This window comes from Heteronotia binoei, chromosome 13, assembly GCF_032191835.1.
Source record: "Heteronotia binoei isolate CCM8104 ecotype False Entrance Well chromosome 13, APGP_CSIRO_Hbin_v1, whole genome shotgun sequence".
In the NCBI taxonomy this organism is placed as follows: domain Eukaryota; kingdom Metazoa; phylum Chordata; class Lepidosauria; order Squamata; family Gekkonidae; genus Heteronotia; species Heteronotia binoei.
Window position 1 is genome coordinate 52,243,362 of NC_083235.1, and position 24,686 is coordinate 52,268,047.

The following is a 24,686-nucleotide window of genomic DNA, read 5'->3' on the forward strand; positions in this document are numbered from 1 at the left end:
TTCTCTTACAAAGGAATTTTGAAGGGAGATGAGAAAGAGAGAAGCAGCGGGTCGCCCTGTTTCAGCTGCCATCTGATATTGTTTTAATTGTTAATCTATATTTATTGTTTTAAGTGTTTTACTGTTATTGTTGTTACCCATCCTGAGTCTGCTTGCAGAGGAGGGAGGGCTAAAACTCAACTCAACTAATTTTTGTTAGTCTTTAAGGTGCTACTGGACTCTTGCTCTTTTCTTCTGCTACTGAGAGACTAACGTGGCTACCCATCGATCTATTTCCTGTGGATGGAAAGGGTTCAAGGGAGTGGTAGAGTTCTCAAACTGTCAGTGTCTTTCTCTAGTACTGGTTCAGGGAATCCAAGTCAAAGCACTACTGCATGACTATTATGCAGAGGCAAACAAACATTTGCCATCAAATCTCCCAGATCCCCCTCATCCAGTTCATCCCATTCCTCCTATCCAGGGCTTTTTTTGCAGCAGGAACTCCTTTGCATATTAGGCAACACACCCCTGATGTAGCCAATCCTTCTGGAGATTACAGTGGGCCCTGTACTAAGCCCTGTAAGCTCTTGGAGGATTGGCTACACCAAGAGGGTGTAGCCTAATATGCAAAGGAGTTCCTGCTACAAAAAAACCAGCACCTGCTTCTATCCTTCACACACACCTGGAGTTTTAAAAAAATCAAATTTAATAACCTTGCAGAAAACACTGTTTGTGACTCATATATCTATAATGTCATGGGGCAAAACTAAATTGCAGCATTAAAATGACTAAATAAAATGTTAGGAAAGAGTTGGACTGCCCAACAAGACAAAAAAAAAAAAACCCTCTAAAAATGTGAGTAACTGGGCAGTCTGCTTAGATGCATATGAGGAAGGTTCAAATGAACTATCCAAAATCCTTCAACAGACTTTGTTATTATAGACGTGGACTATTGCACCCTTCTTAAATCTTCGTTCGCGAAGCCAAGCCGAGAGAGAGAGAGATAGTAATAAAACCGTAGAGGTATTGGCAAGATGAAGCTCTCCCATCTGTTGAAACCTGTGCTCCAAAAACCATTGGCCCATCAGCCATCATTCCACACCTCTGCATACCTATTGGCTCACTCAACTGTCCCTCACCCATTTCAGCCCAGGAACATTGGAAAGAACTTCCAAAAGCCTCAGAGGCACTCTTACCTCAGACAGACATATCTCCCACCCTTCCCTGTCTGCTCTCCCTCAGAAGCCCTCACAAATGGCTCCTGCTGTCCAGTGCCTTCCTGAGCAGCCTTCAGACCACTCATGCCAACATAGTTCTACCTGCCTGTAAAGGGCCCACACAGGTGGCCAAATACAACACACAGCCCCCTCATCTGTCCTGGGGTGAGGCTGAGGGGAGGAGAGAGGGAGTAACAGGAAAGGGGCAGCAACCATGGACTCTGAGGAAATGCTCCCAGTGTGGCCTTGCCTTGTTGTTTAGTTGCATTGCCACCTTCATTCCCTGTCTCTTCACTGTTTCCCTGCTGCTTCTGCCTACTTTCTCTTCTGAATGCCACAGAGAGTAGGTAGGCAACAGCAGGTGGGAGAGAGAAGTGAGCCCAGCTAATGGCACGCAAGTTCTCTTTAGTGGCGGTTGATGGGTCAGTCACTGATGGAGTGCACACCACAGTCAATGGGAATGCCAAATTTGGACAATTTCATCAGGGAATTATCATCTATGATGATGATGATGTGCACAATTATCACTGACTACTACAAATTTTATTCTAATGATGCAAACTGCAGAAATCATATAGTGTGGGGACTCTTTCCCCAACAGCCTTGCCACCCTGCCACACACTCCACAATGTCCTTGCGGCCTATGCCACCAACACTGCTCTGACTCCACCTTCACGGCCCACCTGCCCTCAGACAGTGCTCCTCTCGTGACGCAAGCCCAAGACCTCCTGACAGGCCCAACATCTATACAGGTGGGCAGTCATTGCTGGAGCCTCTACTGCCCATGTGTATGCTCCTTTCCACAATGGGTTGGAGAGCAAGGAACATAAGAGAAGCCATGTTGGATCAGGCCAATGGCCCATCCAGTCCAACACTCTGTGTCACAAAGTGGCAAAAAAAAATTATATATACACGCACATTGTGGCTAATAGCCACTGATGGACCTCTGCTCCATATTTTTATCTAAACCCCTCTTGAAGGTGGCTATGCTTGTGGCCGCCACCACCTCCTGTGGCAGTGAATTCCACATGTTAATCACCCTTTGGGTGAAGAAGTACTTCCTTTTATCCATTTTAACCTGGCTGCTCAGCTATTTCATCTAATGCCCACGAGTTCTTGTATTGTGAGAAAGGGAGAAAAGTACTTCTTTCTCTACTTTCTCCATCCCATGCATTATCTTGTAAATCTCTATCATGTCACCCCGCAGTCGACGTTTCTCCAAGCTAAAGAGTCCCAAGCGTTTCAACCTTTCTTCATAGGGAAAGTGTTCCAGCCCTTTAATCATTCTAGTTGCCCTTTTCTGGACTTTCTCCAATGCTATAATATCATTTTTGAGGTGAGGCGACCAGAACTGCACACAGTACTCCAAATGAGACCACACCATCGATTTATACAGGGGCATTATGATACTGGCTGATTTGTTTTCAATTCCCTTCCTAATAATTCCCAGCATGGCGTTGGCCTTTTTTATTGCAAACGCACACTGTCTTGACATTTTCAGTGAGTTATCTACCATGACCCCGCATCTGCCACGTTGACGCCCACTCACCCAGCCTCAACAGATCCCTTTGGAGTTCCTCACAATCCTCTCTGGTTTTCACCACCCTGAACAATTTAGTGTCATCCACAAACTTGGCCACTTCACTGCTCACTTCCAGCTCTAAATCATTTATGAACAAGTTAAAGAGCATGGGACCCAGTACCGAGCCCTGCAGCACCCCACTGCTTACCGTCCTCCACTGCGAAGACTGCCCATTTATACTCACTCTCTGCTTCCTATTACTCAGCCAATTTTTGATCCACAAGAGGACCTGTCCTTTTACTCCACGACTCTCAAGCTTTCTAAGGAGCCTTTGATGAGGAACTTTATCAAAAGCTTTCTGGAAGTCAAGGTAAACAACATCTATCGGGTCTCCTTTATCCACATGTTTGTTTACCCCCTCAAAGAACTGTAACAGGTTAGTGAGGCAAGATCTTCCCTTGCAGAACCCATGCTGAGTCTTCCTCAATAACCCGTGTTCATCAATGTGCCTACTCATTCTGTCCTTAATAATGGTTTCTACCAACTTTTCCGGTATTGAAGTCAGACTGACAGGCCTGTAATTTCCCGGATCTCCTCTGTAACCCTTTTTAAAGATGGGGGTGACATTTGCTACCTTCCAGTCCTCAGGAACGGAGGCAGTTTTTAATGAAAGATTACAGATTTTTGTTAGAAGATCCACAAGTTCAACTTCGAGTTCTTTCAGAACTCTCGGATGTATGCCATCCGGACCCGGTGACTTATTAGTTTTTAATTTGTCTAACAGCTGTAGGACCTCCTCTTTTGTCACCTCAATCTGACTCAGGTCTTTAAACACCCCTTCCAAAATTAGTGGTTCTGGGGTGGGCAAAAAGTTCTCGTCTTCCACAGTGAAGACGGAGGCAAAAAATTAATTCAGCTTCTCAGCCATTTCCCTATCCTCCTTCAGTAATCCTTTTACCCCATGGTCATCCAAGGGCCCCACTGCTTCCCTTGCTGGTTTCCTACTTCTAATATATTTGAAGAAATTTTTATTGTTGGTCTTTATGTTTTTTGCAATATGCTCCTCATAGTCCCTTTTTGCCTGCCTGATTACAGTCTTGCATTTGATTTGCCACAGCCTGTGTTCCCTTTTACTAATCTCACTTGGACTGGTTTTCCACCGCTTAAAGGAGTCCTTCTTACCTTTTACAGCTTCCATTACTTTGTTTGTTTCTGTCTGCCTCTGTTCACAATCACACTACTAGCTCCAGAGGAATGCTTTACCTTGCATGAGAAAGGCAGGAGCTGTGCCTCAGTGGTAGAGCCAGTCCATGGGGGAATGTCATTTACACAATGGGTTGGAGATCAAGGATACTGTAACAGGGAGAAAGACATACCATCACCATAAATAACTCCAATTTGTTTCTACAATTCCTGTGTTAATGTTAACTGGAAATACCTTCAAATTCTCTGCGCATGAAACTTGCAGGCTACTAACAAGTGCAGAGGAATGAGAAGGACAGGAGCTGTGGCTCACTGGTAGAGTATCTGTGCAATGATATGGATTTGTGTTTCTGTAATGGTTGGTATGCTGCGGGGGAAAGGGGGGAGTGAAAGAAGGGGAATCTTTTGGTTATTTTCCCCATTTTTTGTGGGGCAAAATATTAGAAAGTTTGTTGTATGGGGGGGGGGGTTAAAAAGAAAGAGCACAATGAAATTTAGAGGTTATGGAGTTCCATTCTTGTGAGCTCCTGCCCAAAATGTGGCCTGGCCATATATTAATTGGTATTCCAGCAATTGGTTAAGGCTTTGTAAAAAGGGAAAGGAAACTATGCGTAACTCATTACATTATGTAATATGTACATTATGTAGTAGATAGTATGTACGGTGATATTTTACTGCCACCTGACTTTATAATAATTAATGGATTTTATAAAGACTTTGAAATTAAATTGTGTGTTTGTGTGTGTATGAAGAGTTTAAGAAGCAAAAAGGCATCATCTTTTTCTTTTCTCTTGAAAAGACTTGACAAACCTCAGTTTATATTAGCATAGCCTCCAAAAAGCAAGATAAATTATTTATAGTGCAATATTCAATATGAACAGTAACAAATATGAACTTGAGGGAAAAGATTCTCAAAGCATATTAGGGCTGCTTTCACACCACGGATGTCCCGTATTTCAGCCATGTTACCACATGTCATCCTCTGTTTGCACAGACCATTCCTTGCACAACAAAACTGTCTTATTTTAAACCTGTTTCAGCCTGCCTTTTGGACAGCGAGGAGGGTAGTGGAATGCTCCTCAGAATTAAAACAACAACGACAACAACAACGATGATGATGATAGAACAGTGAGCGGAGAATCCTCAGGATCATGTGGGAACACAGTTGGGGAAAAGCTTCAATGCATGTTGGGTATGAAAGTGAAACCACAGCTAACAATGGAAAGAGAACAGATTACTCCCTGTCACACCTAGAAAATCCATTGCAAGGGTGATTTCACAGCACATCATGTTAACAACCTAAACACCCTGGAAAACCACCCTGGGGTGGAAGCAGCTTAGGTCTCATAAATATTGGAATGTGCATATTGTGGAAAAGAAAAATTAAATAGAAATTATAGGAATCCCTTGTAGTCCAACTTGCTAAGAAGAGAGGATTTATAAATGCCTGCTTTATGTCATAGCCTGTGGACAAAGTGAAAATTGTAATGTGTTTAAATTAATGTTTCAGGCATCAATGTGGGGGAAGAATGTAACAGGAAGACACTTTCAATTCCCATTAGAATATTAGTAAAAGATTTTGTGACTCTCTCTCTCCTCCCCCCCACCACAACTTCCACCAGTGTTTCTTTCTTGGGATAGAAACATGTGTACAAGTGTCTTCTTTCCTGGGAGCCCAAGAATCAAACAAAAGTATCTTTCTGAAAAACATTCATGACATAGTCTTCAGTGCACTCTAAATGTAAAGGAAACCCTGCAGTTTAACCATTAATATTTAACTGAAACTCATCTGAATTAGGATTACATGATGACTAAGGATGAACACAGACCGGACCACGGACCTAATTTTTGTTTGAATGGAGGTTTGTGGTGCATTCCCCCCCTTGCACAGACCACCTACAGGTGTTTTGATTTTTGGTGGTCTGTTGGGGTGGTTTGTGGGCCAGACAACTCAGCACCGAGGCATTAATTGTCAAGGCAACCAGGGGGGTGTTCTTCTACAGTTCTTCTGAAGTTGCAGAGGGACTGGCAAGTGAACTGAAGCCATTTAAAGTTTAAATGCAAGGGGCTGTTCAACACAATTCCCCCTTTTTGCACAAGGACCCTAGGATCTCCCCCTTCCCCAAAGCCAATCTGCACACAACTTGGAGGACATGTAGAGGGGAATGTTAAGTATCAGCATTAGTTAAAAGTGACAAAAGAGGAGAGGAGAAAGCATTCCACTAAAACCCCTTATAGTTTAGAGAATCATAGTGACAGAGGATATCCAAATGGTCCTTACCTGCAATTCCTCACTCCCCACATCTAATTTTCTCAAGTACAAGTACTCTTCCTCCTCCTGCTATTTCAATGAAACAAGAGCATAATCTTTCAAGGTTGAAAATTAAGAGTATGGGTATTGTTTCAGTGATTAATTTAACAATTATTGCATGAATTACAGAAGGACAGGTGGCATTGTTCCAGATACTTGGATGGGATAAAATACTTGACAACATATAATCCTATGCTTTGTTAGAACCATTGTGATTATTAGGTATATGATTAAGAAAATAGATTAATATGTTCTTTAAAATTTTCAGGAGTTGTTGTTGTTAATTGTGACAGTCAGATAATTGACTGGTATATGATGTTTTGCAATTCAAGATCTAGCCAGCTTCTTGGGAACTGCAGATGTATCTTCACAGGAATCTTGTTATTCCAACCAACACCATCTTCTGAAGTAGAGTCGGTATTATTTCCTCAATGCTCAGAATGTCCAGGTATTTCTTGAGACTTCTAGGCACTGCCCCAAGGGTTCCAATGACAACTGGCATGATGGTAACTTTCTTCTCCCAGAGGTGCTCTAACTGTTTGTAAGTCTTGGTATTTTGTGGTCTTCTCCTGTTCTTTCTATGCTGCTGTCTCCTGGGATTACAATGTCAATGACCAAACTCTATTTCTCATTTTTCCCTAAAGTTGTGATATTAGGGATTTTATGCTCCTGGTGTTTATCTATTTGTAATCAAAAGTCTGAAAGAATCTTTGTTTCATCATTCTCCATTATATCATCAAGTTTGTGCTCCCATGAATTTCTGGTGTTGGTAGGCCAGACTTATTGCAAAAATTCCAGTGCAACATACTGTAGCTGCAACCATATTGTAATGTTCTTTTTAGTCAGTTTGAGCAATTTTACTGCAGACACTGACCATATGGTTGACTGTAGAAATGGGCATGAACCAGGAAAATGGTGGTTTGTGGTTCATTTAATGCCCGAACCAGTGAATCACGTTGGTTCATGGTTCATTTGATTTCCTGAACCAGTTCATTTGGTTTGGGAGGTATACAACAGTCCCTCACAAATTAGATAACCAGACTCATCAGAAGTCTTCAGCAGACTATCCTCCAGCTGCCCTCCAAGTTTTGCAAAGATTGGATTTGGAGTTATAGCCCCCCAAAGCAGATGCTCCCAGGAAAGCTCAGCTTCATATTTCGTTGCAACTAACTCTTTTCTTTTCACGCTGCAAAGTGAAAGCAGGGTGTCTGCCTTCATAGAGCAGAATGGGTGCTCCATGACTGGCTCCCAGAGCTGCTAATCTAGCTATGGACAACTGTTATTTTCTAGGGCTCCCTGAAGTCCACCCCCAATGTTGCCTAGGAATTGATAGAATCAGCACTAGGCAGTCTTGCAAAAAAACCCATGAAAATGAAACAAATGATACAGTGCAAAAGAAATGAGTTATACTTTTGGATTTGGGAGGACACAATTCCATGAATCAGTTCTAAATGAAGCACAAATCGGTCCAATTCACGCATGAATCACTATTCGTTTATTGGTTCGTGCCCATTCCTAATTAATTTTATCCTTTGTCTTGCAGAGTTGACATTTGCTGTTATCACTTGTCTTCTTAATCTTGGCTTTCATGCTTTTTGTTTTGAGTACCTGCTCTTGTGCAGCTAGAATGAGTCTTTCCATTACTTTCTTCAAATGAAATTTGAACACAGGAACAATCTGGTCCAAGAGTTCCATGACCCTTTCAAAAGGGTTCCCTCATTCCTTCCCCAAATTTTATTTTCTGATTGAAATTCATTTAATTTAGCAGGATAAATTTTAATGGAAAGTTCAGATTTATTTATATACTGTTTTGTATTTCCAGAACATTTTATAGCTGCTGAAGAGCTGGGAGGCACATCTGTGGCACGGAAGAATAACAAGCAATAAGAAAATGTCCCTGAGCATATGCAGACTGTTTTCTCTCACCACTGAACAACTTGACTGACTTAAAGGGCAAAGAACAAAAATATAATGAACATATATTAAACTAAATGGCATCTAGAAATACAAACAGCATCAGTCACTGTAGGCATTTGTGTTGAAGACAGTAGCTGCTGAAAATACCTGTCATATTACTATTGACTTGCTCACCTCTCTCTGTGCCTCCAGTAACCCATGACAGGAAGCTGAAAATGTAGGTCTTGATCTTTATGTTCATACTGTAAGAGAGAAGTTCAAACAGCTTCCTGAGTATTATAGCAGTCATTATATTTAGACTTGCCACCAGGCTGAGTTTTGTGTCACTGCTCTATCTCTACTTGAATATTTCCCACAATATTCTTCATTGCTCCTGCAGTATTCATATTTTCTCTTAATCCCTTTCCAAACACACACACACACACACCCCACTCCTTCATACAATGGAAATTTTCGAAACGATCAGTTCATCTGGAAACATATAGGCATCCCCTTATGTGTGGTTCCAATTTGTTTTGCTGACAATTCTAACAGCTTGTTTGAGTGAATAACTATCATTTTTTTATCGTAGAGTTTCAGACAGGAGATATTTTATCTGGAAGCCCTCATTCTCCTCCTCCCTGTGTTACAAGGTGTTTAATCACTATCTGAAGGAAGTAGGAAACAGCTGTGGCTAAAATGTGCTTTTTAAAAAAGTGTCTCCTTCTCCACTCTCTGCATGCAGAGTTGCCAAAAATTGGAACATTAACAAAGCTGTAAATATTTGAGATTAAAGAATGTAAGCTGGAGCTCACATGCTTTTGGTTGTGATCTGAAAGTGCTTTGCTTTCTCATTGTTCCCCTTCAATGCTAGACAGTTGTTTGGAGGTCAGTTCATGCTATTTCTAATCTGACCTGGGTTGACAGATGAACAGCAAAAAGCACCAGTCAGAAGAAATGTACTATAAAAGCTTTGCTTCCTTAACCATAATTAACTGTAATGTCACTCAGGGCTTTTTTTGTAGCAGGAACTCCTTTGCATATTAAGCCACACACCCCTGATGTAGCCAATCCTCCTGGAGCTTACAGTTGACCCTGTACTAAGAGCCCTGTAAGCTCTTGGAGGATTGTCTACATCAAGGGTGTGTGGCCTAATATGCAAAGGAGTTCCTGCTACAAAAAAAGCCCTGATGTCTTTTTCTCAATCTCAGTGTTCCTCTATTGCACTATAGTGCACTGGGTTCGAAGCATGAGGATGCTCAGGTGATAGTGAATTCAGCAAGGTAGAAACTTAGACTGATTTGCAAGGCTCTGCTTATATGCATGCAAATTATCCCACCCAAAAACCCATCACACACAACTATAGATTCTGGGCTAGCCTAATGACCTCTGATTAGCCTCCTTCCAGAATCCAGGTGGCTGTTGTTGTGGAGCCTCAAGCTCAGCCAAGTCTCTGCTTGACCCTAAGGTCAAGTTCCAGTCTCAATACATAACATGCACACTATGGGGCATTATAAATACTCTGACCCATTTTGCCTGTCTGTGAACATGAGTGCTGCTTCTTTGCTATGTATTGAGGGAATTCTGTTTCCTTTCACAGTATCTGGATGTGAGGCAAACATGGAGATAAGCATAGGCTGGGGATAGACAGCAGTGCAGGATGGAAAAGCAGGCATGAATATAGCTGTGAGCAATCTCTGGAGTCAAGTGCTCTTATTCACTAATACCACAAACTGCATCCACTTATACTACTTGTGGCAACCCTCCCACAGATAGCCTGCTCCCAGTTTATGTATACCTAAGAGTGGCCTATGACATCATCAGGCCCCACAGAGGTTTTGTAATAATAAGGAACTTGCAATCGTTCCTGTGCCCTATCTTCTTATGCCGCCTCACCATAAAATATCTCACCACAGAGCTGGCGCCATTCCTCAAGCTGCTCTTCTTGGGAAGTGGCACTTTCATCTTATGTCACCTTCTTTGCCATATGACACAGTGTTCTACAAGGTGCCCTAATCCTCAAACCTTTCCAGGGTTTCCCAGATTGCTAAGAAAGTGGGAAAGATCTACTTCTGTAAGCTTGCACCGTTTGTGGGAGCTCTGTGCCAACATGGGTTTTTATATGGATTTCTTTCTTAAAACTACTGGGCTTTTCCACACGTTTGACTTACTCCTGATTTTCTTGGCAGTTGATCCACAAGCAGTAGAATCAGTTTGAGTACAGTTGTTCCACATGTCTCTCCTCCCTCTCCATTTCACAGTTGTGTAGTGAGTTTATTTTCTTCTGCACATGCCTTACGTAATGAGGATTTTCTATAGAGAATGCTGTCACCATTGGTGGCATTACAGCACCCCCTTTTTATTTTTTGTGCATGCTTATATTGATATAGTGGTGCAGTGATAGTTTAAGGAAGTTCCCTGAATTTCCAGCTTTTTTTCTTCCAATTTCTAGCTCTCTCCCTCACAGGGCTATAAGAGAAAAGTTATATCTCTATGACAGAAAGAGCTAAAGACTTACCTAAAAAAATGGAAGTTGGGAATTTGGAAAACATGCTTCAACTATTACTACAACATATCAATATAAATGTGCACCATTTTTTTTAGTGAAACCAATTGTCTTCAAAGTGGTGGGGGGATATTTGATAATGATGACTGTCCAATCAACAAAAAGTGGGCAGGAAAAAGAAAACCAACAGAAACATTATGCATGAAAGGAAAAGCTCACTGAAAATCAACATCCAGTTTTATGTGACCATGTGATCAGTTAATTTGCCCTCTTAATCAACAAACTGCTTGTATTTCAGCTCACAATACCTGATCCCCTCGTCTGATGGAAGTGGGCTTAAGAGAGCACATGAAAGTTTACGTTCTGAATAAAAATTGGTTGGTCTTAAAGGTACAACTTGACTCCTGCTTTGTTCTACTGCTTCAGACCAACACGGCTGCCCAGTTGGCTCTGTCTTTGTAAAGTCAGATAAGTGTTTTAAAAACATGTGTTACAGGATAGCTATATTTTGAAAGAGTAACAGTAAAAGGCCTAGCCTGAGATAATTGCCAAAAAACAATTGAAACTTCCTAATAGTTCCAATATTCAAGCACCAAAAAGACATTGATGGGAACAGCAATATAATTTTGGAATTAGACTCTGAATTAGAAGCTACAGAGCTTCAAGGTTAAGAATACGTGTTTTCTGGATGAACCTGCCATCCCTTAAGGCTTGAACCATAAAGATTCCCCCCCCCCCCCCAATATTCAGGCATGAGTCTCACATAAGTAATATAGTAACATAGATCTTTCATTTCCATTGAAGTATTGGCTTCCTATGGTGTTTAATCTGGAAGTAAACCTGCAACTCTACAGGGCTGGGTTGTTGAATTCCACAGCAGGTAGTAATGACGGTTGGTTTCTATATTAGGGCCAGTCATCTGTAGAACAGCCATGGCTCCAGCATTTACTTTGCTGACTTTTGTGAATTCTCTCAGGTCATTCAGTACAGCCAGTGTGATGTTTAAAAGGTCCATGAACTGGTCAATATATTTGCAGAAGAAGAATGGCAAATGTGAGCACTGTTTTCCATAGGTCTGCAAACTTTTCACATCATGGGATGGCACATAAGCTGTGAGCACTGAAAATTTTGCACAAGCTATATTGAGTATCAACTCATGTGTGTGCTTTTGAGCAGCTTCTGCTTAGACTCTTACTGATTTCACAGTAGCAGTTGCTCTGCCCATTTATTTATTTATTTCATTCGATTTATATCCCGCCCTACCCCACCAAAGTGGGCTTTTCCTGGATCAAGTGATCGATTCCCCACCAGTTGCTGTGCAGCTGCATTGGCTCCCTCCAATTTCCCCTGCATCTTCCTGACCTTGTTTTTTAGAGATCAGGAAGATGCGTGGGAAATTGGAGGGAGTTGCGGGTCAAAATGTGGTCATGCAGCAACTGGTGAGGAATGGACTGCTTGATCCAGAGAAAGCAGATGCTCAGGGGTGGAGCAACTTCTATTGCAGAATCAGTGTCTCCCATGTTTAAATCATCCTTGGAATTAACAGGTGCCACAAGCACTTTGTCTTTGATCTTACCATGCCAAGGAGGGCTTTTTCTCTTGGTTGTATTTCCATATGTCCCCTGTTTGCATGGGCATAACTTAGCAGCTAGGACTGTGTAGCTGGTGGGGAGGGGGAATCAGATATTTTAGATTTGGGGAACCATTCCATATCAGTATTTTGGAGTATTCAGGTCCCCCATAGCATTCCAGCATGGAGGGGGGTGGATTTCCAAAAAAAAAAATGGCTCCATTATTCCCTACAGGGGGACTCTTTTGTGGGGAGGGGGGAGAAAGATGGAGTGGCTCTTTTCTGATCAAATTACATTAGCATTGCAGATAACCTAGTACTGCTGGTCCACTAAAAATTCCCAAGTTTCAAGTGAATTAGATCAAGGGATCCAATTTTATAAGCCCCTTAGTCATGCTTGTGTGTGGGGGGGGGGGGGGGAACACAACACTTTCTCTATGAAGAAGTCACTACTCAAATGCACAGGAGAAACCATTGGTCAGAAGCCTCCAAATGCAAGCAGAACCAACAAAACCAGAAAAATTCCAAAAGAACCACAGGTCAAGGTAGCAAGCCCAACACAATCAATGTCAAACAAGAGAATCCAACTTGGAAAACTCCCCCACCCAAAAGCACAGACTCTTTAAAACTAAATGTAAAGTAGTTAACATTCTAAAACAAGACAAGGGAAGAGAAGCAAACAAAACAACACAATCCTTTTAAAATCATGTTAAAACAGAGCAAAACCAAACCAGGGGAAACTGTTTTTTTAAAAGAACCAGAAAGAAAACAAATGTTTTCCCCCACTAAAACCTCAGGCAAACACACACACATGAGAGAGAGAGAACTTGAAACAGTATTTTAAAACAATGGGTAAACCAGTCCTGGCACAGATCAAGAAGTACTTGCTCAGCATGCAGCAGCAGGCAGTAGAATTCATCCAAGGGCCAGATAGATCAGAGCAACAGTGGCACACCAAAAAAAGGTTTTGAAATGGAGTTAAGCTGTAGACAGGCCCACTTTTTATCCTCTTCAACTATGGTCATAGAGCCATGATGGACTGTCATGGTTGGACAGGCAGTTCTAGTGCTGTGATCCCACTGCCTGGGAGAGCTGCTTCCCTTTGTCTTCCCTCCCATAGTCCAGGAAATTCATTAAAGGGGGGAGGGGAAAGACACAAGAGCCTAAAAATACAAAACTCAATATTCCCAAATATTTCTGGACATATTCAGGACCCAGATACTCATATTTCGAGAACCTCAAATATCACTCTAGATGTCCAGATATAACTGGGAAATACTGAGGTAATTTTTGGATAAATAGATGGATGGGAAATATCAAAACACAGATCTCTACTAGGAGCATTTTTTCTCTCTTCCAAACTAATGTGTGGAAAGGAGCCTACCTTTCTTCCTTCTCTGGAGCCATATCCTCAGGCTGGCAAAGTACACATGCTTCTCTTCAAATAGTTGGAGTTTTCAGTCCCCTGAAAGCAAAACAATGCCAATTGCTTTTTGATTCCAGCTAGACTTTTCAAGGGAGTAAGGGAATCCCCCCTTCTCTTCCACAAGTAGAACATTCTGATATGGGTGAAATGGGGAACTCCCATCCTTCCCAAAATAAAGGAAGAAAAATGAGTCCAAATGACTAGGCAGTATTACTATTATTATAAACAGAGGGAATCAGCCTCTTCTGCTTCTTGGAGGATCATTGTTTACATTTCACATGTGTCGATTCCTTTTACAGACAAACATGACTTGGTGTCATCTATATCTGTATGGTGCAAGAGCTTGCAAACATCTATGCTGCACAGCAGTCACACTTCACACACATTGGAATGCACATGTCAAGGTAACTTTATTTATTGACTTAATTTATACTTTGCCTTCTCTGCATAGGGGACCCAAAGTGACTTATGTTGTCCTCTTCTCCTCCATTTTACCTACAAAAGGACTGTCTGATGTTGGTTAGGTGGAGGGTGTGTGATTGGACCAAGGTTTCCTAGCAAGCTTCCATGGCAGAATGAGGGATCAAAGCTGAGTGCCTAGTCTGATACTTTAACTCAGGGGTGTCAAACCCATTTGTTTTAATTACTGGATCTGATATAAATTTATTTATTTATTTATTTGCATTTATATCCCACCCTCCCCGCTGAAGCAGGCTCAGGGGGGCTAACAACATCATTAAATACCCATAAAAAAACAATAAAACCATAAAGCAATAAAAACAATTACAGTAAGATCAATTAAAATTAACAATTACACTTTAAATATTGAACAGATTTTAAAAACAGTTTTGGTGCTAAGTTCCTTACCATGATATTAAGCAGCTTTAGTTGAAGGCCTTGAAATGAGACCTTGTCATGCTGGGCCATGTGCGTCATAAAATGTAATGCCAGACAGTGGAGATATAAACCTTATAAAGGACACAGACAAACACAATAAAATATTTTTATTTTAAAAAAACTGTTGCAATATTTTGTTTATTTAACAGTCTTTGGTAACTGACACCTCTTGCTCTGAATTATTGCATCAAAATCTGGAGACAATTTCTGTGCTGCAGTAATCTTGTGTATGCTGTTCAGGTGTTGTTCAGGAGAGCAACTATAAATTGCAAACCTACTTTTGATGTATTGACATTCATTACAGAAATTTCATGGTCAATGCTTTGAGCCTAAGACCCAGGGGAAAACATGAAATGACTGGGCATTGTGAGCATTTGCTCATAAGTTGTTCCATGTGCAGGTCAAGAATATGTCAATGCAAGGCTACATAGTTCTTCTGAATATTTTGATGTACATTTTGATTTTGTTTGAATAAAAGTTGCTCAAAAATTTAAAAAAAGAACTGTAAGCCAAAATGCCCTCAAAACCGAGGTTGGGGAATTGACAGGTGGGAACTTGACTTTAAAAGGAACAAGAGTCTATATATACAGGCTCCACGTCCAGAAACCTTTGGTCAAATATGCCAGGGACACTAATTAAGTAAAAACAATTAAAATTTATTCCAAAAAATATAGATCACACACACAAGATCAAAATACTCATAACATCGTACATACAGTCCTAAGAAAATTAGATAGAGATATAGAGAAACACATGGGTAGACGAACAGGGTGATATTTACCGATCGCAGTCTTCAAGGAAGTCTCCAGTGGCGACGAGTGAGGAAGTGGAAGAGGGGACCCAAAACTTGGCCTTAGAATCGGGGATGGATCTAGACAGCGGAATTGGGATACTGCTAGAAGCACACTTGTGGGTAGCTAGTCCACAGGTTATAAGGACTACCTTGAGCTTTTAGGGGATAGGAGGTACGAGGGAGGAGGAAGATGCATGACCTCACAAAAAGGGGAGGCTTCGCAGTGACCATAAGGGCTGGACTACTGCGATAGCCAATAGCAAGTAATTGGTGGCACCTAATTGGGTGCCCATAACTGACCAATGACCAGGCTTGGGTCCTGGCTACCTGAGTGAACTTTCAGGTGGAAATGAACCAGGGTACGGATGCTTCAGGATGACAGTACAGAGAAGAATGGGGGAAAATCACTGGGGTGGAGGTTCATGGGAGTGGTTTGAACTAGGCCGAGGTGATGACAATTGATGGCCAAATTGTTATCTAAGGTAATACCCAGTCGGTAAAAAGACACTTGGCTCCGGGTGAAGATGGTCTTCCTCTTCTTCAGTCTTCTATTGTCACCAGTCTTTTGTCCAAGGTTTCGCTGGACAAAGACAGTGGCGGTTGGACAGTTGTCCACGCCTGGGTTGGGTCGATTGCTGCAGTTACAGGTGACATCTGGCGAGTACGTGAGCCATTTGCTTCGCTGGAATGGAGTCTGACATGGTAGGAAGATAGCTGCATGTGGTGTTAGCCCTCCACAGTGGATTTCATGGTCAATGCTTCAAAACCGTTCACCTGGATAGCTCCTGGTGGCGCAACCTCCTCTGCTCCACGGCCGAGATGAACATCGTACAGAACGACGGGAAGCCATCTGTTCTCCTGGTGGGCACTCTTGTACCGGTCTTGAGTGCCTTGTAGCGTTATGGCTGCTAGTACTGCATAAGTCCCTTTCGCCCCTGGATAGGTTTACTCACACTCTCTGGCCAGACGTGTGTGAGCTACTTCTCCAGGTGCTCTGGCAACCAAGTTGGTGACTACGATGTCCTATAAGGGACTTTTTCTCACAGAACATGTGAAGGCAACATGATACAGATTGAAGGCTGCAGGCTTCCCCAGAGAAATAAATACAACTCCTATGAGGCAGTGCAAGAATACAGAGACAGCAATGTATAGTAGTCAGTATCAGCCTACTTATATGGGAAACCTAGGTTAAATAGAAGGAAGAAAGGCTTGGCTCAGTAGCTCTGCTGTGTGATTGAGAGAACCTGGCAAAGCAAGTTCTCCCTCCCCACTTCCTCCCCAAGGAGCCCCAGCCCAAAGAGAAAATAGAGGCTTTGCTCTGTTGCTCCTGTATGATTGAGGAAGCCTGGCAAAGTATGCTGAGATGCAGAAGGAAGCAAAAAAGGGAGAAGGAAGCAGAGAACAGTGAGTTGCTCATGGGCCTGATAGGAGTCCTCTGAGGGCCTGATCCATCCCATGAGCCACACATTTGACACCCCTGCTCCAGCTATTACATAACACTTAAAAAATATAGAAGGAACTGTCAAATGCATGCTTGCCATTTTCCATCAAGCAATATTTTAAATCCAAACTGATTAGAAGATAATGGCAGTAGTCAATTTTCCCTAAATAAAATTGGTTAGAAATATCCCACTTGCATTTTGAGGCTTACTGTTTGCTAACATTTTAACTTCTTAATGATTTCCAAGGGATAACAAGGAAGAAAAGATTGAATCACTCCCAGTAGAATTAACAGGGCTTCAAAATGCTTAGCTTTCATTAGGTTGTGATTTCATGTACAAATGCAAAACATTATATGATCTTCTCCCCAGCCATTCTTAGCAGTCTGAATCCTCCTCCTGCAGAGGGGAATCTTAGCAGTTAAAGAGAGAAAAGGCATAAACACCCTTCATACAGTTACCTCAAAAAACATAAATGTACACTGCCTGGTCCCAAAATGATGAAAAATAGATGCCAGCCAGAGACAAGCTTGGGGAAAAAATATTTTTGAAGGTGAGTCAGACTGACTAACAACCCTCTCCACACTCTACAGAGATACGTGATTACTATTTTCGCACACAGCTAACCTCGCAGTCACAATCCTGTTCCCTCCGCAGCGTCTGGTCGGATTTCGCACCATCTGCACCGGAGTTACAGGAAGTGCCCATCCATCTAGGTAAGGGGGCGGTTGTGGAGCTGGGCTCAGAATGCACCTGGCCACCAGTTAATGGGAGGATGGAGGCAGGAGAGAAAAGCCAGGCAAAAAATGGAGGTCAGAGGAGGAGGTTGGGGAGGGGAACTGGGTGAGAAGGAAGGTCGGGTGGTTGGGGGAGGGGAGCCTTGGGCCAACGATGCGGTCTGGCACTCTTCCATGGCTTCCCACTGCCAGGGCTATCAGCTTGCTTGCGAGGTTGAAGGGTGGGGGGGTACTGATGTTTTAGCTGCCTGCTGCTTTTTTGGATAATTTTACAGTCATTGTTTTAAAACAGAAGTGGGCAACCTAAAGCTAACAGCCTTTCAGGTCTAAGTCCATTGACTTAAGTAAATTTAGACTTCTAGTAAATAAATTTAAGTAAATTTAGACAATTAAGGAGCCCCATAGTGCAGAGTGGTAGAGCTGCAGTACTGCAATCCAAACTCTCTGCTCATGACCTGGGTTCAATCCTGGTGGAAGCTGGGTTCAGGTAGCTGGCTCAAGGTTGACTCAGCCTTCCATCCTTCCAAGGTCGGTAAAATGAGTACCCAGCTTGCTTGGGGATAAAGTGTAGATGACTGGGGAAGGCAATGGCAAAAATCCTGGTATATATTTGTGGAGATCCTAGTTACCCACCTCTCACTCTGTCTCCTTAGCTAATTACCCCATTTAAATAGGAGACTGCCTCTTTAGGTAATAGCATAACATCTCAAAGTGGTTCAGTTGTAAAATGTTTTCAAAAGCAACTCATGTAATGATAGTGAGGAAAAAAGATGTAATACATTGGAAATACTCTCCTGTTTTAAAAAGTTCTGTGAATTATAATTCTGGAGACCAGTTGAAGTTTTTTAAAAAAATCTTAGTCTCTTTTTAAAAATGGAAATTTGTCTTTGGCAAATAAACAGTGTAATCCTGTGCATACTGTGGCAGTACTTACTTTCTGATAAATGTGCATAACAATGAGCAGTAAAGTTATGATGCAAGAGGAATACCATGTGGGAAAAGGCAGTAGGCATGTATATTTCTCTGAGCAGAAAAGCCAATCCAAGAACTAGTTTAGAGGACATTCAATATTGTAGGTCATATGACATTCAGTCCTCTGATCTTCTCTCCCCCCCCCCCCCTAAACAGATGAACTAATCTCCTATACAGACTACACTTTCACCTTGGAAAAACATTGTGTACTACTCCCTGTTTGCACATATAATTCTTCCTACCAGACTGGGACATTAGCCTTCAATCCTATGCACACACGTTTGGAAGCAAATCTCATTAACCTTATTGGGGCTTTCATTTTAGCAAACCTGTGTCAGTTATTAACAAAACTTTCAATGAGGGGATCCCTTTTCCTTTTCACTTGTTTTAAGGTGAAGCTGAAAACAATGCAATATCCCTGTATAATCTCACTTTGGGTCCTGTATTAGATTGCTGACCATCTTCTGACCTTTTTGTTACCTTCTGGGTTCATTATTTTTTTGTGGTGACCATTTGAAGCGGCAATATGCACTGCTCTTAGCAACAAATACTCTGCTCTAGAAAAGTGATTGCTTTGTGCCAATTGTGGTGGATCTTGTGTTCTTTATAGTTTATTTGATACAGACTTTGGACTATTTTAAATGTTCCAAAGGTCAAAGTTCTTTGGAATGAATGAGGGCTTGGACCACTGATATATTTTGAACATTACATCCAAGTTCTCTCACAGAGGGAAAAATTTTTGTATCTCTACCAGATAAACTATCTTATCCTTAAAGTACTGGAACATTATGCATTGCTGGAACACACACATACAAAACAGCTGTATATTCTTATACATATGTTGTATGCAGGACTTTTAAAAAGCAAGCCAGCAGTGAGGAAAGTTTTATTTTTAGTCAGGCATAATGGCTCTAATTTGTTGCAGAAGAGAAAAAGAAACTAATAATAGCTTTCAATAGAATTTCAAAATAATTACTTAATTGATGTCACTGGAAAAATTCTGACAAATATTTTCCTAATAGGAAAAAGTAAAATTAATATGAAAAACTTCCTGAATTTTCTAACACAAATATCCATGTTTCTTCTTTTTACCCCGAGACAAATAAAGCTTTACGTGTATTTATTTATGTAAAATAAATCTCTCTAGGTCTAGGTAAGAAGTGTACAGTACACAGAATAGCTCTAGAAATTAAGATCACACTGTATTTTTAAAGCATTTATCCCAAAATAAATTAGTTAGGGAGAACCTGGCATTTTTTCTCGACACAGAGAGATAGGCTTATGTTACCTAGATCAGAATCTCATTTGTCTGTACAACATTGCCAACACACAAACATTCAGCTCCCTAGCATCAGGGCATAAAGCATGCAAATTTTCACAGAATTAGATGTGGGAGGAGGGAAATTCCAGCAATATCAGCTCCAGCAGACAGTGCCAAAATTTAGTATCCTTAAGCCTGTTGCATGCAGAGAAATTCATGACTGAGATGACAGAAAAAGCTGAAACAGGAGGCATGGAACAAACTGAGGATGGAAAAACTCAAGTTAGTGGTTAAAGAGCAACAAGTAACACAAACAAGTTGCCAGGGTGCAGCAGAATTGGCTCACAAACCAACAACTATGTTATAAAGGTCTAACAGAACACACACACATATGTACACAAAAGAGTAATTACTAGCTAATTTTGCATCCCAGGCAAGAATAGAAATGTGCCCCCTTATACTTTCACAGTGGCAAAAGGTCAATAAGTAAATAACGATCATGATAATAACATAATGTTTATTTTAGTCATGAGAACTGCATACATAATCAACTAATGCATATATGAGTATCTAACATACTATTAAAAATACAAAATTAAACTACATCAGGTACAATCGTTTTTTAGAATTTCACTTTTAACATTAAACAAAAGTAATGTGCTTTTTTATTTTTAAAGTCTACTTTTTACCGGACAACCAGAAACATTAACACATGAGCCACCTAGCACTGATGACTTGGGCCGCTGCCACATGAACAATTCACTCCATTATATTTGTGTTACCTTTGTGGATTTAAAGAGCATGACCAGTCAACATCTGCCTTCCATGCGCTAGTTGCTGACACTCCACTTTGCCTCACTTTGGAAGTGGAGCAATCAGGCACTGGGGAAAGTTTAGTATTTGTGGCTGCCAGTGCTTCCACTATGCATTTCCGGCTGTCTGAATGCCGCTCTTTCTTGTGAAGTCAAGCTGAGAAGCCTGAACCTCCCCTTCCATTTCTGTCACCTTTTTTGTTGTTTTTGATTCAGGTAGAGATGTTTGCATAAGCACATAATTACCCCAACATTGCCAATCACCACAGCCAAGTAGTCATTCTGTATTAGGAGTCTCCAGGGGACTTGTTTTCAAACAACTCCCCCTCCCCCCCCAATTGCTGTTTCTGCATCAGAGTCTGAGAGTTTCCTATGCTTGCTACAAGGATAAATGCACTGAAGTCAATGGGACTACTCTAATGTAAATCTGAAGCCCCCCCCTCAGTATTCCACGGAAGAGAGGTGAAGGGAAGGAGGCTGAGAGGGGCTGGACTACTTGGTAGAGAAAATGTGGAGCTGTCAAAAATGTGCCGGAGCTTCAGATACATGTTTATGCCCATGGGTGAAAGAGGAGAAGAAGAATGCCACAACAATCTGCAGTGTAGCCAGTTCAGGTGGGATGTCTGATCAAAAATTCCTGCAATTATTTAAACCACCACAAATAGAGGTGCAGCCAGATTGCACCAAGTCTCCAGTGTGACTGCAGCCTCTAACTATCTTAACTGTTTCTATTTCATACTTTCTCTGATGCCACAAATCACCCAACTATTATTCTAAAAAAAAAAAAAACAGAGAGTGGAGGAGCAGGCAACATGGAACCTTTTCTTTACTTTTATACCCTTAGAAGCTCATTGATTCACGGATCTTAAGCAAAAGAAGATTCTTGTTTACTCAATTTTTAACATATTTCTTGTTGGGTTTCCTTAGTAATTATTTATTTATTTATTTATTTATTTATTTATTTATATTAAGATTTATACCCCGCCCTTCTCACCTAAGTGTCTCAGGGCGGCTTACAACATAATAATTCAAACACTTCAGTTTAAAACATTTAAAAATATAATTAAACCATAAATTAATAAAAACAAGATAGAATAAAACCGGCGGCCTATAGATACATTTTGTTCCATCCAAGATATTTTTCATTGTCAGTTAATGTCATAGGCCTGCCGGAAGAGGGCTGTCTTACAGGCCCTGCGGAATTGCCCTAGATCCCGCAGGGCCCGCACCTCTTCCGGCAGCTGGTTCCACCAATAAGGTGCCGTTATTGAGAAGGCCCGATCCCTGGTGGATTTTAGACGGGCCTCCTTTGGCCCGGGGACTACCAACAGGTTTTGTGAACCTGAGCGTAGTACTCTCTGGGGAACGTGTGGGGAGAGACGGTCCCTAAGGTAGGCAGGTCCTAGGCCATATAGGGCTTTAAAGGTAATGACCAACACCTTGTACCGGACTCGGAATATTACTGGCAGCCAGTGCAGACCCTGGAGCCCCGGCCGAATGTGCTCCCGTCTTGGGAGCCCTAATAACAGCCGGGCAGCAGCATATTAGTAATTATTGCTCAGTCTACAAAAAAATGCAACTAAAATAGGCTCTGGTAACCTTTCTCCTATGCCTTAATGATGTTTCCCTGCAAAAGGGCCACACTTCACTTTCCTGGGAGATCCTTTGACTATGCAGAAAATATCTCTTTTATAGAGTAAGTAATTATTCTTTAGGGAGCCCCATGGCACAGAGTGGTAAGCTGCAATACTCTGCTCTGCTCACGACCTGAGTTCAATCCCAGCAGAAGCTGGGTTCAGGTAGCCGGCTCAAGGTTGACTCAGCCTTCCATCCTTCCGAGGTCGGTAAAATGATTACCCAGTGTACTTGGGGGTAAAATGTAGATGACTGGGGAAGGCTCATAAACCAACCCGTAAAAAGTCTGCCAAGAAAATGGCATGATGTGACATCATCCCATGGGTTGGTAATGACTTGGTGCTTGCAGAGGGAACTGTCATTTTATCTTTAATTATTCTTTGGTTTCTTACAACTGGGGCTTGAACTCTGAGTTCTAGACCTTTGATCTGGCTTCTGAAATACACTTCTGACTTAGAACTCTGTAACCAACATGAATTTTTTTAATAAAAAGTTTTCATGTATAACATTTTGTGTGTGTCACATTCAGGGCCATTTTTCTTTCAGGCAAATCATTACTAAGGCCCATTGAAATGCTGATGGCCCAGTAGTAATTTCATGTTAATAATAAATACATTTCTTTTTTTAAAAAATGTAATGGGGACTATCTAAGAGTGAAAAGCTAGGAGAATGATTAAAACAAACAAACAAACAAACAAACTCCCCAACATAACTCTCAAGCTCCCTGTATTATGTACAGTATTATTGTACAGTTGGCCTTCTATGCTTCTGTCAGCCAATACATTGCAGCAGATTGTGCTGGAGTGGGAGATCCAGGTCTGAATCCACAATCATAATCCATAAGAATCAGAACACAGTTTTCAAAAAACACAGTTCAAATGTCATCATGCTGCCAGCAAACCAGATTGCCAGAATGCGTCTTTAAGCTCTAGTCTCAAAGTTTACCCAAAATCTGGATATATATCTGTTTCCAAGAGACAAAATTGAAATAATTATTTGTCAGGAAAAAAAAATCAGATTATAAAAACCAATATATAGATTCTGGAGCCAATTCATCAACATTAGTCACTGTGCATTCCCCCACCGATCCTTCTAAATTTAGTTAGGACTATAGCACAATTCAGTTTCCATCCCAAAATAGATTGCCTGCAATTGTAGCTGGCCTGTCAGACTGTTTGAATAAGGACTGCAGTTCAATATGTGGGTTATTTGTTAAACAAACAATACTGATTACTGTTGAAGTTAAACACTTCTTATTCATCCAAAATTATATCCACTGAGAGCTGGAGAATAACTTGCTGCAGGAATGATCAGCCAAGAACTAGTCAAAACCATGTCTTTCTTTTTGCAGTAGCAGGTTCTTTAGAGGGGAAAAAGAAGTGATGTTTTGGATCTGTTTCTTTGCTTAATAATAGAATACTTATGTTTCATTTGTATTTTTCCACAATTCAAGTAGTGAGTATGTAGAGGGACACATGGGGAGGAGAAGAAAAAAGGTTTTTTTGTTCTGAATTAAGCAAAAGTTGAGTGCAATTTTATATGTCTTTATGAAAGGGGACTCCAAATCATACCTGGCCCTGATAGACAAAGTACATATTGACAGCACAGGAATATGCTTAATATATCTTCATATAGGGAATGGCATTTTTTTTTTGTGACTTTCCCAACAGGCATCAACCAAAAAAATTGACCCTGCCATCTAGTATGAAGTACAGTTAGGGTTGCCTATCTCCAGGTAGAACTTCGAGAGTTCCAGTTATTTACCATCACAGAACTGGCAACCCTAAGTACAGAATGGAAACAGAAAAAGAGTACAGCATGGGAGAGGTATACTTGAGACTGTAGGAGGAGAATGTAGTCAGCAAGTGCATCCTTGGGGTTTTAGTCCACCATCTTGCAGAGGTCACTCCATCTGAGGCTGCTGAGGAGACCGTTGGCACGCCTCTGAGTTTTGCCATGTTTCTAGAAACACAACAAGGGGAGGATCCCAGACTTGGTAATAGCCAGATTCATGTGGTCTGAAGCAGCAGAACAAAATTTGAGTTCAATGGCATCTTGAAGACAAATGAAGGTATAAGCTTTTGTGTACAAGAGCATTTCTTCAGATTCAGTGAAACAGAATTTCCCCAACCCATTACATATAGGGGGTGGATGGGGGTTGGTTGTCAGGAAGGGCCAGCTAGAGCCAAGATGCATAAGAACTGGATTAAGGCAAGATCTGTGGATGGCAGTAAATTAGCATATAAATATAAAAAATAACAAGCAGATGTGAGAATGAAGTTTGAGTCCAGTGACACCTTCAAGACAAACAAAGTTCAATACTGGGTACAAGTGAGAACTGAGAGAGTTAGCATGTGTAACATCTGAGAGTCAGTTTGGTGTTGTGGTTAAGTGCATGGACTCTTATCTGGGAGAACTGGGTTTGGTTCCCCACTCCTCCACATGCAACTGCTGGAGTGACCTTGGGTCAGTCATAATTCTTTCAGAGCTGTTCTGCTCAGGAGCAATTC